Below are 11,759 nucleotides of genomic sequence, written 5' to 3'. Positions count from 1 at the left end.
GAAGAATAATAATAATAATAATAATAATAATAATAAAAATAATAAAAATAATAATAATAATAATAAGAACAATAATAATAATAATAACAATAAGAATAACAATAACAATAATAATAACAATAACAATAATAAAAATAATAACAATAACAACAATAATAACAATAATAACAATAATAATAATAACAATAACAATAATAACAACAACAATAATAACAATAATAACAACAATAATAATAATAAGAAGAAGAATAATAATAACAATAATAACAATAATAATAATAACAATAACAATAATAACAACAACAATAATAACAATAATAACAACAATAATAACAACAATAATAATAATAAGAAGAAGAATAATAATAACAATAATAACAATAATAATAATAATAATAACAATAACAATAACAATAACAATAATAATAATAATAATAGGATTAGTTAATTATGCTAGACCATTTATTAAAGATTTAGGAAAAATTGCAACACCCTTATATGGAAAAACTTCACCAAAAGGTCAAAGATATTTTAATATAGAAGATATTAAATTAATAAAAAAAATAAAAGAGAAATTAAAAAACTTACCTAAATTATCTATGCCATTAGATACAAGACTATTTAATTATAGAAACAGATGGAAGTATAACAAGATGGGGAGCAATTTTAATTGCAAAACCTAATAAATATGCAGATAAGGATAGTGAAAAAATTGTAAGATATAATAGTGGAAATTATAAAGAAAAAGGTAATATATGTAGCATAGATTTAGAATTACTTGCAGTTAATTATGCATTAGATTCTTTTGAACTATTTATTATTTCTAAAAATTCTTAAAACGGTGATCCTTTTTCCCTTTCTATGCGTTTCACTAGCCTTTCCACTAGGCCTTTACGCTTTGAAGGGTCACTCAGGACTTATTTTGAAAACAGTTTAAACTTTAACTTGGAGTTAAGACATGCTCTTATCATATACTTAGCATGAAACATAAAACTTTACAAAGGATTTACAGAAACAAAAATCTCATAAATAACATTTGTTCTTTAAAGATCTGGGACTAATATTGATTATTAATATCATATCTTAGAACAATAAAACATATCTACCGGAATGATCCATCAGTAGTTTAAAAATATAAATATTTTTTATAGGATATTATCATATCTAAGAATAAAAACAATTAAGAATTTCCCTTTCGGGGAAGAGAGAAAATTAGAACATGTTTCAAAGAAATAAAGAACTTTTATTATTTTTCTCTATTCTGTGTGTTTACAAATGAAAGAATGACTTTTTATATAGGAAAGAAAAAGGAAGAAAGCGCGTTTTTCAAAAGCAAGGAATTTTTGCTTTTTCGAAAAAGTCAAAAAGAAAACAGTAAAAAGTATTATTATCAAATCTTACTTTATAAAACAGTAAGATCCGTTACAAATTTTTCAAAAAAAAAAACAGTAAAAAGTCTGTCTATCATACAATAATTTCTGATCTTTTTGAAAGTTTGCCAAGTGTCTCTTTTCCAGCTAAGTCTTTCTTTGTATGATCAGATCTTTCTTGAATCCTTATCTTGTCTCATAATTGTGTCGGTCAATGCTGTTTAAAGATGCTCCTCCATCAGTATAGTTTTCAGGTTAGTATTTAAAGGATTATAAGAAGGTTATAAGGCGGTTATAAATCAAATTATAAAAATCCTACTTAGTACTCTTCTTAATTGAAATATCTTTTGATAAGATAATATCCTTTTTTTTTTTCACTTTCAAAACTTTTCTTTGAAATGATTAAAGTATGCCATGTGAGATATATGAACTTGGGCCTAACTCCATTCTTGCAAGGACACCACTGGCACTCCCTTAACAAAAATTCTTAAAACAGTGATCCTTTTCCCCTTTCTATGCGTTTCATTAGCCTTTCCACTAGGCCTTTACGCTTTGAAGGGTCACTCAGGGCTTATTTTAAAAATAGTTTAAACTTTAACTTGGAGTTAAGATATGCTCTTATCATATACTCAGCATGAAACATAAAACTTTACAAAGGATTTACAGAAACAAAAATCTCATAAATAACATTTGTTCTTTAAAGATCTGGGACTAATATTGATTATTAATACTATATCTTAGAACAATAAAACATACCTACCGGAATGATCCATCAGTAGTTTAAAAATATAAATATTTTTTATAGGATATTATCATATCTAAGAATAAAAACAATTAAGAATTTCCCTTTCGGGGAAGAGAGAAAATTAGAACATGTTTCAAAGAAACAAAGAACTTTTATTATTTTTCTCTATTCTGTGTGTTTACAAATGAAAGAATGAAAGAAAAAGGAAGAAAACGCGTTTTTCAAAAGCAAGGAATCTTTGCTTTTTCAAAAACGTCAAAAAGAAAACAGTAAAAAGTTTTATTATCAAATCTTACTTTATAAAACAGTAAGATCCGTTACAAATTTTTCAAAAAGAAAACAGTAAAAAGTCTGTCTATCATACAATAATTTCTTATCTTTTTGAAAGTTTGCCAAGTGTCTCTTTTCCAGCTAAGTCTTTCTTTGTATGATCAAATCTTTCTTGAATCCTTATCTTGTCTCATAATTGTGTCGGCCAATGCTGTCTAAAGATGCTCCTCCATCAGTAAAGTCTTCTGAATTATTGTCCTCTTCTGTATTATTATCCTCATAGTCTTCTTTAATATCAATTTTCTTTTTGCCTTTGTTTTTCTTCTTTATATGCAACTTCTTTTTCTTTGAGGTCTTTTGTTTAACTTGTTGATGTAATTCTTCTATTTTATCAAACATTTCTTTCAATCTTTTTATATCTGATTGAGTAATTTGCTCTGAATCTTGTGATGATTGAAATGATTCTGATATAAGATTAACTGGGCTTTTCTGTTTTAAATCTATTGGACTAATTAATCTAGTAGCAGAATTTACAGTCTGCTGAGTCTGTTCTTCAGTAATTTTATTTTCTGTAACAGGATTTTCAGCCTGTTGAGTCTGATTAAATTCAAAAGTAGGAGAATCAACAGTCTCCTGAGTCTGTTGGGCTTTTGGTAAATCCAAAACCATAAACGGATTTGTTAAGTCTTTACCAGCTACTGTTTGAGCTGGACTAGTTATAGACTTCTTGGGCTCTATAGTGCCCGAAACTGTCTGAAAATCTGAATTTAAAATTTTTATTTTAATAATTTCTTGTTCTAGATCAGAAATCTTATTTTGTAAAGATAATTTTTCTTATTGTAAAATCTGATTTGATTCATTTAAAATTTTAAAATTTCTAGTCATGCATTCACAATGTTGACAAAAATTTGAAGAAAAATCTAATGGCTGATTTGAAATATTTTTTAATGAAGGGGCTATAAAATAATTAATTCCTAAATGCTTTCTGCATTCATCTAATGTTTCTGAAACTGAATAAAATCCTTTATATAGAGGATTTGGAAAATTTTTTATACAATCTGATACTTCTATCCAAGTATGATAAACTCCTGGAAGTCTGCCTTGAAAAACAACATAACATTTAAATTTCTTATGATCTTGACTAAAATATTCTGAAAGAGCATTTAAACATGCTAAAAAGTATTTTTGATCTTTAGGATTCTTATTATAGGAAATCCATAAATTATCTAAAATACATTTTTCTGATTTTGTAATTGAAATATGAGATAATGTCTTAAAGCTAATATTACTATTTGGAAAGCAGAGTAATTCTACATTACCAAATCTTAACTTGTCATGAGTCTGTGCTAAATTAGTCTGAAATAATGATGAACTTGAACTACCAATTGTTGGCAATCCTGGTCTGGGACCTCTTGGTCTTTGCATCTACAAATTCTCAAAGAAATAATCAATCATATTCTTTATTTTTAATTATTCTACTTAATATATCTTCTATCTGATTATCACTACCTTTAATATGTTCAAAATTAATTACTAATCCAGTATTAGTAATTCTATGTATAAAATTTAACCATCTTCTTCGATTACTTCTTTTATTTTCTAATTTCATTTTATTAACAAAAATTACTATTGCTTCACAATGTGTTCTTAAAGTAATTTCTTTTTTAGAAATAATAAATAGTTCAAAAGAATTTAATGCATAATTAACTGCAAGTAATTCTAAATCTATGCTACTTATATTACCTTTTTCTTTATAATTTCCACTATTATATCTTACAATTTTTTCACTATCCTTATCTGCATATTTATTAGGTTTTGCAATTAAAATTGCTCCCCATCCTGTTATACTTCCATCTGTTTCTATAATTAAATAGTCTGTATCTAATGGCATAGATAATTTAGGTAAGTCTTTTAATTTCTCTTTTATTTTTTTTATTAATTTAATATCTTCTATATTAAAATATCTTTGACCTTTTGGTGAAATTTTTCCATATAAGGGTCCTGCAATTTTTCCTAAATCTTTAATAAAGGGTCTAACATAATTAACTAATCCTAAAAATTTTTGTAACTGCTTAAGGTCTTCAAGTTTATCTGGAAAATCTAAAGCTTTTTGAGCTATATGAGGTTGTAACTCTATTTTTCCCTTTCCTATATTTACTCTTAAAAATTCTATATATTCTTTAAATAAAAACATTTTCCTTTTATTTATAATTAGACCATGTCTAATAAATTTTGAAAAAAGAATCTGTAAATAGCCTCTATGTTCTCGCCTATTTTTACTGAATACTAAAATATCATCTATATAAATTATAATAAATTTATTATGCTTACTAAAAATACTATCAATTTTTCTTTGAAAAATATTAGGGGCGTTTTTTAATCCAAATGGCATAACTAACCATTCAAAATGTCCTTCTGGGCTAGTGAAAGCTGTCCATTCTATTGAATTTGGGTGCATTTTTACTTGCCAAAAACCAGATTTTAAATCAAACTTACTAAAAATGTTACAATCTTGAATCTTATTTATTAAAACTGTCTTATCTGGAATATTATAGGCATCATCTATTGTATTATCATTTAATCTTTTATAATTAATTACCATTTTACTTTTTCCTCTAATAATTTCTGAATGTTTTCTAACTATAAAAGCTGTTGTTCTGTGTGGACTTTCTGATTTTTTAATTACTCCTAATTTTAATAAATCTTTTATATGCATCTTAAAATCTTCCTGATCTTGATTTGTAGCATTAATATTTTTTGTCTTAATTATATATTCTGGATTTTTTATTTTTATTTCACAAAAAACTTTATCTTTTTCCCAATATTTTAATACATTTTCTCTTAAAATTTCTAATTTTTCTAATTTACTAATCATGTTTTCTATATCTTGTTCTGTCACTAACAAATTATATATTTTTTCAATTTTTACAAAATCTAAACATATTTCTTCTTCTTCCCTACAAACTAAGATCAGAAAGATTTTAAGATGGATATAAAAGATTTATTAAAATTAGGAGTAATTAAAAAATCAGAAAGTCCACATAGAACAGCAGCTTTTATAGTTAGAAAACATTCAGAAATTATTAAAGGAAAAAGTAGAATGGTAATTAATTATAAAAGATTAAATGATAATACAATAGATGGTGCATATAATATTCCAGATAAGACAGTTTTAATAAATAAGATTCAAGATTGTAACATTTTTAGTAAGTTTGATTTAAAATCTGGTTTTTGGCAAGTAAAAATGCACCCAGATTCAATAGAATGGACAACTTTCAGTAGCCCAGAAGGACATTTTGAATGGTTAGTTATGCCATTTGGATTAAAAAACGTCCCTAGTATTTTTCAAAGAAAAATGGATAGTATTTTTAGTAAACATAATAAATTTATTATAGTTTATATAGATGATATTTTAGTATTCAGTAAAAATAGGCGAGAACATAGAGGCTATTTACAGATTCTTTTTTCAGAATTTATTAGACATGGTCTAATTATAAATAAAAGGAAAATGTTTTTTATTTAAAGAATATATAGAATTTTTAGGAGTAAATATAGAAAAGGGAAAAATAGAGTTACAACCTCATATAGCTCAAAAAGCTTTAGATTTTTCAGATAAACTTGAAGACCTTAAGCAGTTACAAAAATTTTTAGGATTAGTTAATTATGCTAGACCCTTTATTAAAGATTTAGGAAAAATTGCAGGACCCTTATATGGAAAAACTTCACCAAAAGGTCAAAGATATTTTAATATAGAAGATATTAAATTAATAAAAAAATGAAAGAGAAATTAAAAGACTTACCTAAATTATCTATGCCATTAGATACAGACTATTTAATTATAGAAACAGATGGAAGTATAACATGATGGGGAGCAATTTTAATTGCAAAACCTAATAAATATGCAGATAAGGATAGTGAAAAAATTGTAAGATATAATATTGGAAATTATAAAGAAAAAGGTAATATAAGTAGCATAGATTTAGAATTACTTGCAGTTAATTATGCATTAGATTCTTTTAAACTATTTATTATTTCTAAAAAAGAAATTACTTTAAGAAAACATTGTGAAGCAATAGTAAGTTTTGTTAATAAAATGAAATTAGAAAATAAAAGAAGTAATCGAAGAAGATGGTTAAATTTTATACATAGAATTACTAATACTGGATTAGTAATTAATTTTGAATATATTAAAGGTAGTGATAATCAGATAGCAGATATATTAAGTAGAATAATTAAAAATAAAGAATATGATTGATTATTTCTTTGAGAATTTGCAAGTGCAAAGACCAAGAGGTCCCAGGCCAGGATTGCCAACAATTGGCAGTTCAAGTTCATCATTATTTCAGACTAATTTAACACAGACTCATGACAAGTTAAGATTTGGTAATGTAGAATTACTCTGCTTTCCAAATAGTAATATTAGCTTTAAGACATTATCTCATATTTTAGTTACAAAATCAGAAAAATGTATTTTAGATAATTTATGGATTTCCTATAATAAGAATCCTAAAGATCAAAAATACTTTTTAGCATGTTTAAATGCTTTTTCAGAACATTTTAGTCAAGATCATAAGAAATTTAAATGTTATGTTGTTTTTCAAGGCAGATTTCCAGGAGTTTATCATATTTGGATAGAAGTATCAGATTGTATAAAAAATTTTCCGAATCCTCTATATAAAGGATTTTATTCAGTTTCAGAAGCATTAGATGAATGCAGAAAGCATTTAGGAATTAATTATTTTATAACCCCTTCATTAAAAAATGTTTCAGATCAGCCATTAGATTTTTCTTCAAATTTTTGTCAACATTGTGAATGTATGACTAGAAATTTTAAATGAATCAAATCAGATTTTACAATAAGAAAAATTATCTTTACAAAATAAGATTTCTGATCTGGAACAAGAAATTATTAAAATAAAAATTTTAAATTCATATTATCAGACAGTTTCAGGCACTATAGAGCCCAAGAAGTCTATAGCTAGTGCAGCTCAAACAGTAGCTGGTAAAGACTTAACAAATCCGTTTATGGTTTTGGACTTACCAAAAACCCAACAGACTCAGGAGGCTGTTGATTCTCCTACTTTTCAATTTAATCAGACTCAACAGGCTGAAAATCCTGTTACAGAAATAAAATTACTGAAAAATAGACTCAGCAGACTGTAAATTCTGCTACTAGATTAATTAGTCCAATAGATTTAAAACAGAAAAGCCCAGTTAATCTTATATCAGAATCATTTCAATCATCACAAGATCCAGAGCAAATTACTCAATCAGATATAAAAAGATTGAAAGAAATGTTTGATAAAATAGAAGAATTACAGCAACAAGTTAAACAAAAGACCTCAAAGAAAAAGAGGTTGCAGATAAAGAAGAAAAACAAAGGGAAAAAGAAAATTGATATTAAAGAAGACTATGAGGATAATAATACAGAAGAGGACAATAATTCAGAAGACTATACTGATGGAGGAGCATCTTTAGACAGCATTTGCCGACACAATTATGAGACAAGATAAGGATTCAAGAAAGATCTGATCATACAAAGAAAGACTTAGCTGGAAAAGAGACACTTGGCAAACTTTCAAAAAGATAAGAAATTATTGTATGATAGACAGACTTTTTACTGTTTTCTTTTTGAAAAATTTGTAACGGATCTTACTGTTTTATAAAGTAAGATTTGATAATAAAACTTTTTACTGTTTTCTTTCTGACGTTTTTGAAAAAGCAAAGATTCCTTGCTTTTGAAAAACGCGTTTTCTTCCTTTTTCTTTCCTATAGAAGAAGTCATTTTTTCATTTGTAAACACACAGAATAGAGAAAAATAATAAAAGTTCTTTGTTTTTTTGAAACATGTTCTAATTTTCTCTCTTCCCCGAAAGGGAAATTCTTAATTGTTTTTATTCTTAGATATGATAATATCCTATAAAAAATATTTATGTTTTTAAACTACTGATGGATCATTCCGGTAGGTATGTTTTATTGTTCTAAGATATGGTATTAATAATCAATATTAGTCCCAGATCTTTAAAGAACAAATATTATTTATGAGATTTTTGTTTCTGTAAATCCTTTGTAAAGTTTTATGTTTCATGCTGAGTATATGATAAGAGCATATCTTAACTCCAAGTTAAAGTTTAAACTGTTTTTAAAATAAGCCATGGGTGACCCCTCAAAGCGTAAAGGCCTAGTAGAAAGGCTAGTAAAACGCATAGAAAGGGGAAAATGATCACTGTTTTAAGAATTTTTGTTAAGGGAGTGCCAGTGGTGTCCTTGCAAGAATGGAGTAAGGCCCAAGTTCATATATCTCAGATGGCATACTTTAATCATTTCAACGAAAAGTTTTGAAAGTGAAAAAAAAAAAAAGGATATTATCTTATCAAAAGATATTTCAATTAAGAAGAGTACTGAGTAGGATTTTTATAATTTGATTTATAACCGCCTTATAACCTTCTTATAATCCTTTAAATACTAACCTCTTTCAGGACCCCCCTCTTTTTGGTATCAGAGCCTTTGTTTCTGTGCTGGTGATTTCAGTATATTTCTTCAGATTTTAGAAAAGATATAATTCTTAGAATCTTTAGAAAAATTTTACTTGTAGATCTAGAAAAAATATTCTATAGTTTTACATTTTACAAAGAAATAGAAGAGATTTTTGAATACGGTGTAGAATTTATTTCTTTTGAAAAATATAAACCTATAGATTATTTATTTGCTATCTTACAAGTAACTAAAGATTTATATCCAGAATTAAAAGAACAGATTTTATATAGATCTTTAATTTCAGAATTTAGAGAAGAATATTTTATAAATAGTTTTTTATATCAGATTTAGAAGTAAGGATTGAATTAGATAATATAGATAATAATTATTTATCAGATCATACAAATTTTTCATTATATTCTTTTTATTATTCAGATTAGATTTTTAAACTGGATCTTTTAATAAAAGAGGTTAATAAATTAATTGGAGAAGTAAGTTCTTTAGGAAAAAGAATCTTTAATATTGAGAAAGATATTAATAAAATTCGTGAAACTTAGATTTTATTAAAGAACAAAATTCAGCTATTTTAAACAAAATTTCTAGAGTAGAAGATAAAGAAAAATTTCCAGATCTTAAGACTACAGAAGCAATAAAAAATATAAATAAAAAATTAAATAATATAGAAAATAAACCAACTCAAGAAATAGAAAACATAATAAATAAGCTAGATAGATTAAGTTTAAAAAATACAGGTAAAGAAAAAATAACTAGAAAATTATCTACAATATTTTATAAAATATGAATAATTTTCCTCGTAGATCAAGAACTACTAGAGAAGTAGGACCATCTTCAGAACCCTTTGATAGAGGTAGACATAGTACTTCTAATATAAGTACAAATATAATAGAAAGAATTTTACATAGACAGCTTCAGTATAATCAGAATATAGAAGAACTTATAGATCCTAAACAAGATTATAATAGATTTCAAACTCATGGTCTACAATTACTTAATCCAGAAAATTTATATAATAGGGGAATTTTTGAATCAAGAACCCAATTTTTTAGACATACTAGAGAAGTATCAATTCAATGCTTAGATGGTCAAGTAAGACAATTATCATTAATATCAGAAGAATCTAAAAAAGAATTAAGAAAAAAGAATTTTAGATTTATGCATTTAGGATTAATAGTAATAGGATTTAAAGGATTAATGAGAAAAAATTTAGGAAATAAACTTTTATTAACTATTTATGATGAAAGAACTCAAAATATAGAAAAAAGTATGATAGCTAGTACAGAGGTAGACATGAATGATAATAATGGAATTATATATTGTAATCCAGATTTTTTATTAACCATAAAAGATTTTTCAGAAAAAATTAAAATAGGAATCCAAACACATGGATATGAAGATGTTATTTCAGGAGAAAATTTATTAATAAGTATAGGATTTTTAGGAAGATGTAGTAATAATTCTCAAACAAAATACAAAGTATACATAGATAAAATAATAAATTTAATGAGTAGTAAAGGAATAAAAATGATTAAGCCTAAAACCTATGATTCAGAACTTTTAGCAGGATTAGAATAGAATTTAGAAAAAAATTTGGAAACCCAAGAACCAATTTTAGCTCCTTAAGAAGCTATAATATATAAAGATTTACATGGAAGAATTAGTCTAAGGTTTGGAAATTATAGTCATATAAATAGAAATAATGAATTTGAGACAGAATATAATAATAATAATGAAGAACAACAAAAAACAGAAGAATTTCTTAATGCAGTAGAAACAGAAATAGAAGACAGAATAATTTATCCTAAAGAATTAGAAATGAAATTATCTCCCACAGAACTTTTAAAATTAGAAGATCATTTATTTTTAATTAAACAAATAGGAGAAAAAGAATATTTATATTATGATAATTATAAAAATATAAGAGTAGGAATTAATATAGAGGATATTGATAATAAAACAGAAATTTCAGAGGATAGTAATTACAAAGAATTAACAGATGAAATTATGCAAATTAAAACAGAACCAGAACAATATCAATATTTAGGTGGCCATCCTCCTAGAATAGTTTATACAGATTATAATGATAAAGAAAGAAATTATATAGTTAGAGGAAAAGTTAGACCTTTAGAACCTAAAATAGAATTTCAAACACCACATAAACCACAAATATTAAATATTATAGCACATGATCCTCAAACTTGGAATAATATAATAGAAGTATGGAAGAATACAATACTAGGCCATTATATTAGATTAGCAGATAATATGGAATCATTAGAAATTTATAGATATTTAGAGACATTTTTAGGAGAAAATGCTAAAGCTAGATGGGAAGCTTTTAAGAAAGATAAACAAATAGAATTTGAAGCATTAGAAGCATTAGGAAATAATCCTTATAATTTTGTTAGTAAGATACATGAATTATTAACAGGAGCAGACCCAAATACAGGACAATTATTAATTCAACATAAAGCTATTAGAGATCTTGAACAACTTAGTCTAAATAGATGGACTAAAGGTAAAGAAGTTAAACAATTTTTAAATGAATATCATTATCTTGTTTCTATATCAAGTAATACTTTTAATCAAGAATTAGGTAAAAAATTATTCCATAAATTACCAGATCCCTTAGGATTAGAAATAACAAAAAGATGGAATGAAAATAAGAATGTTATAGAAAAACCAGATCATTTATGGAGTATAGGAATAAGAATACAATTCATAATGAAATGTTTATAAGAAAAATGTGTTGAATTACAAATCCAAAATCAACTAAAAAAGACAGATTATAAATTGTGTAAAGATATTTTCACACCTCAGACTTATGGTAATAAGTTTAGAGAAAAGATTAAAAGAAAATATGATAAAAGGAAAATTAG

General features: G+C 25.3%; 1 long non-coding RNA gene across 1 annotated transcript in view; it reads left to right on the top strand.

The window, feature by feature from the left end:
• Positions 1-11,759, top strand: part of LOC111383415 — a 16,288-nt gene that overhangs the window by 1,121 nt on the left and 3,408 nt on the right. The gene's annotated exons all lie outside the window — the stretch shown is intronic.

This window comes from Olea europaea, unplaced genomic scaffold, assembly GCF_002742605.1.
Source record: "Olea europaea var. sylvestris unplaced genomic scaffold, O_europaea_v1 scaffold2682, whole genome shotgun sequence".
Classification (NCBI taxonomy): Eukaryota; Viridiplantae; Streptophyta; class Magnoliopsida; order Lamiales; family Oleaceae; genus Olea; species Olea europaea.
This window is presented reverse-complemented; position numbering and strand designations above follow the sequence as displayed.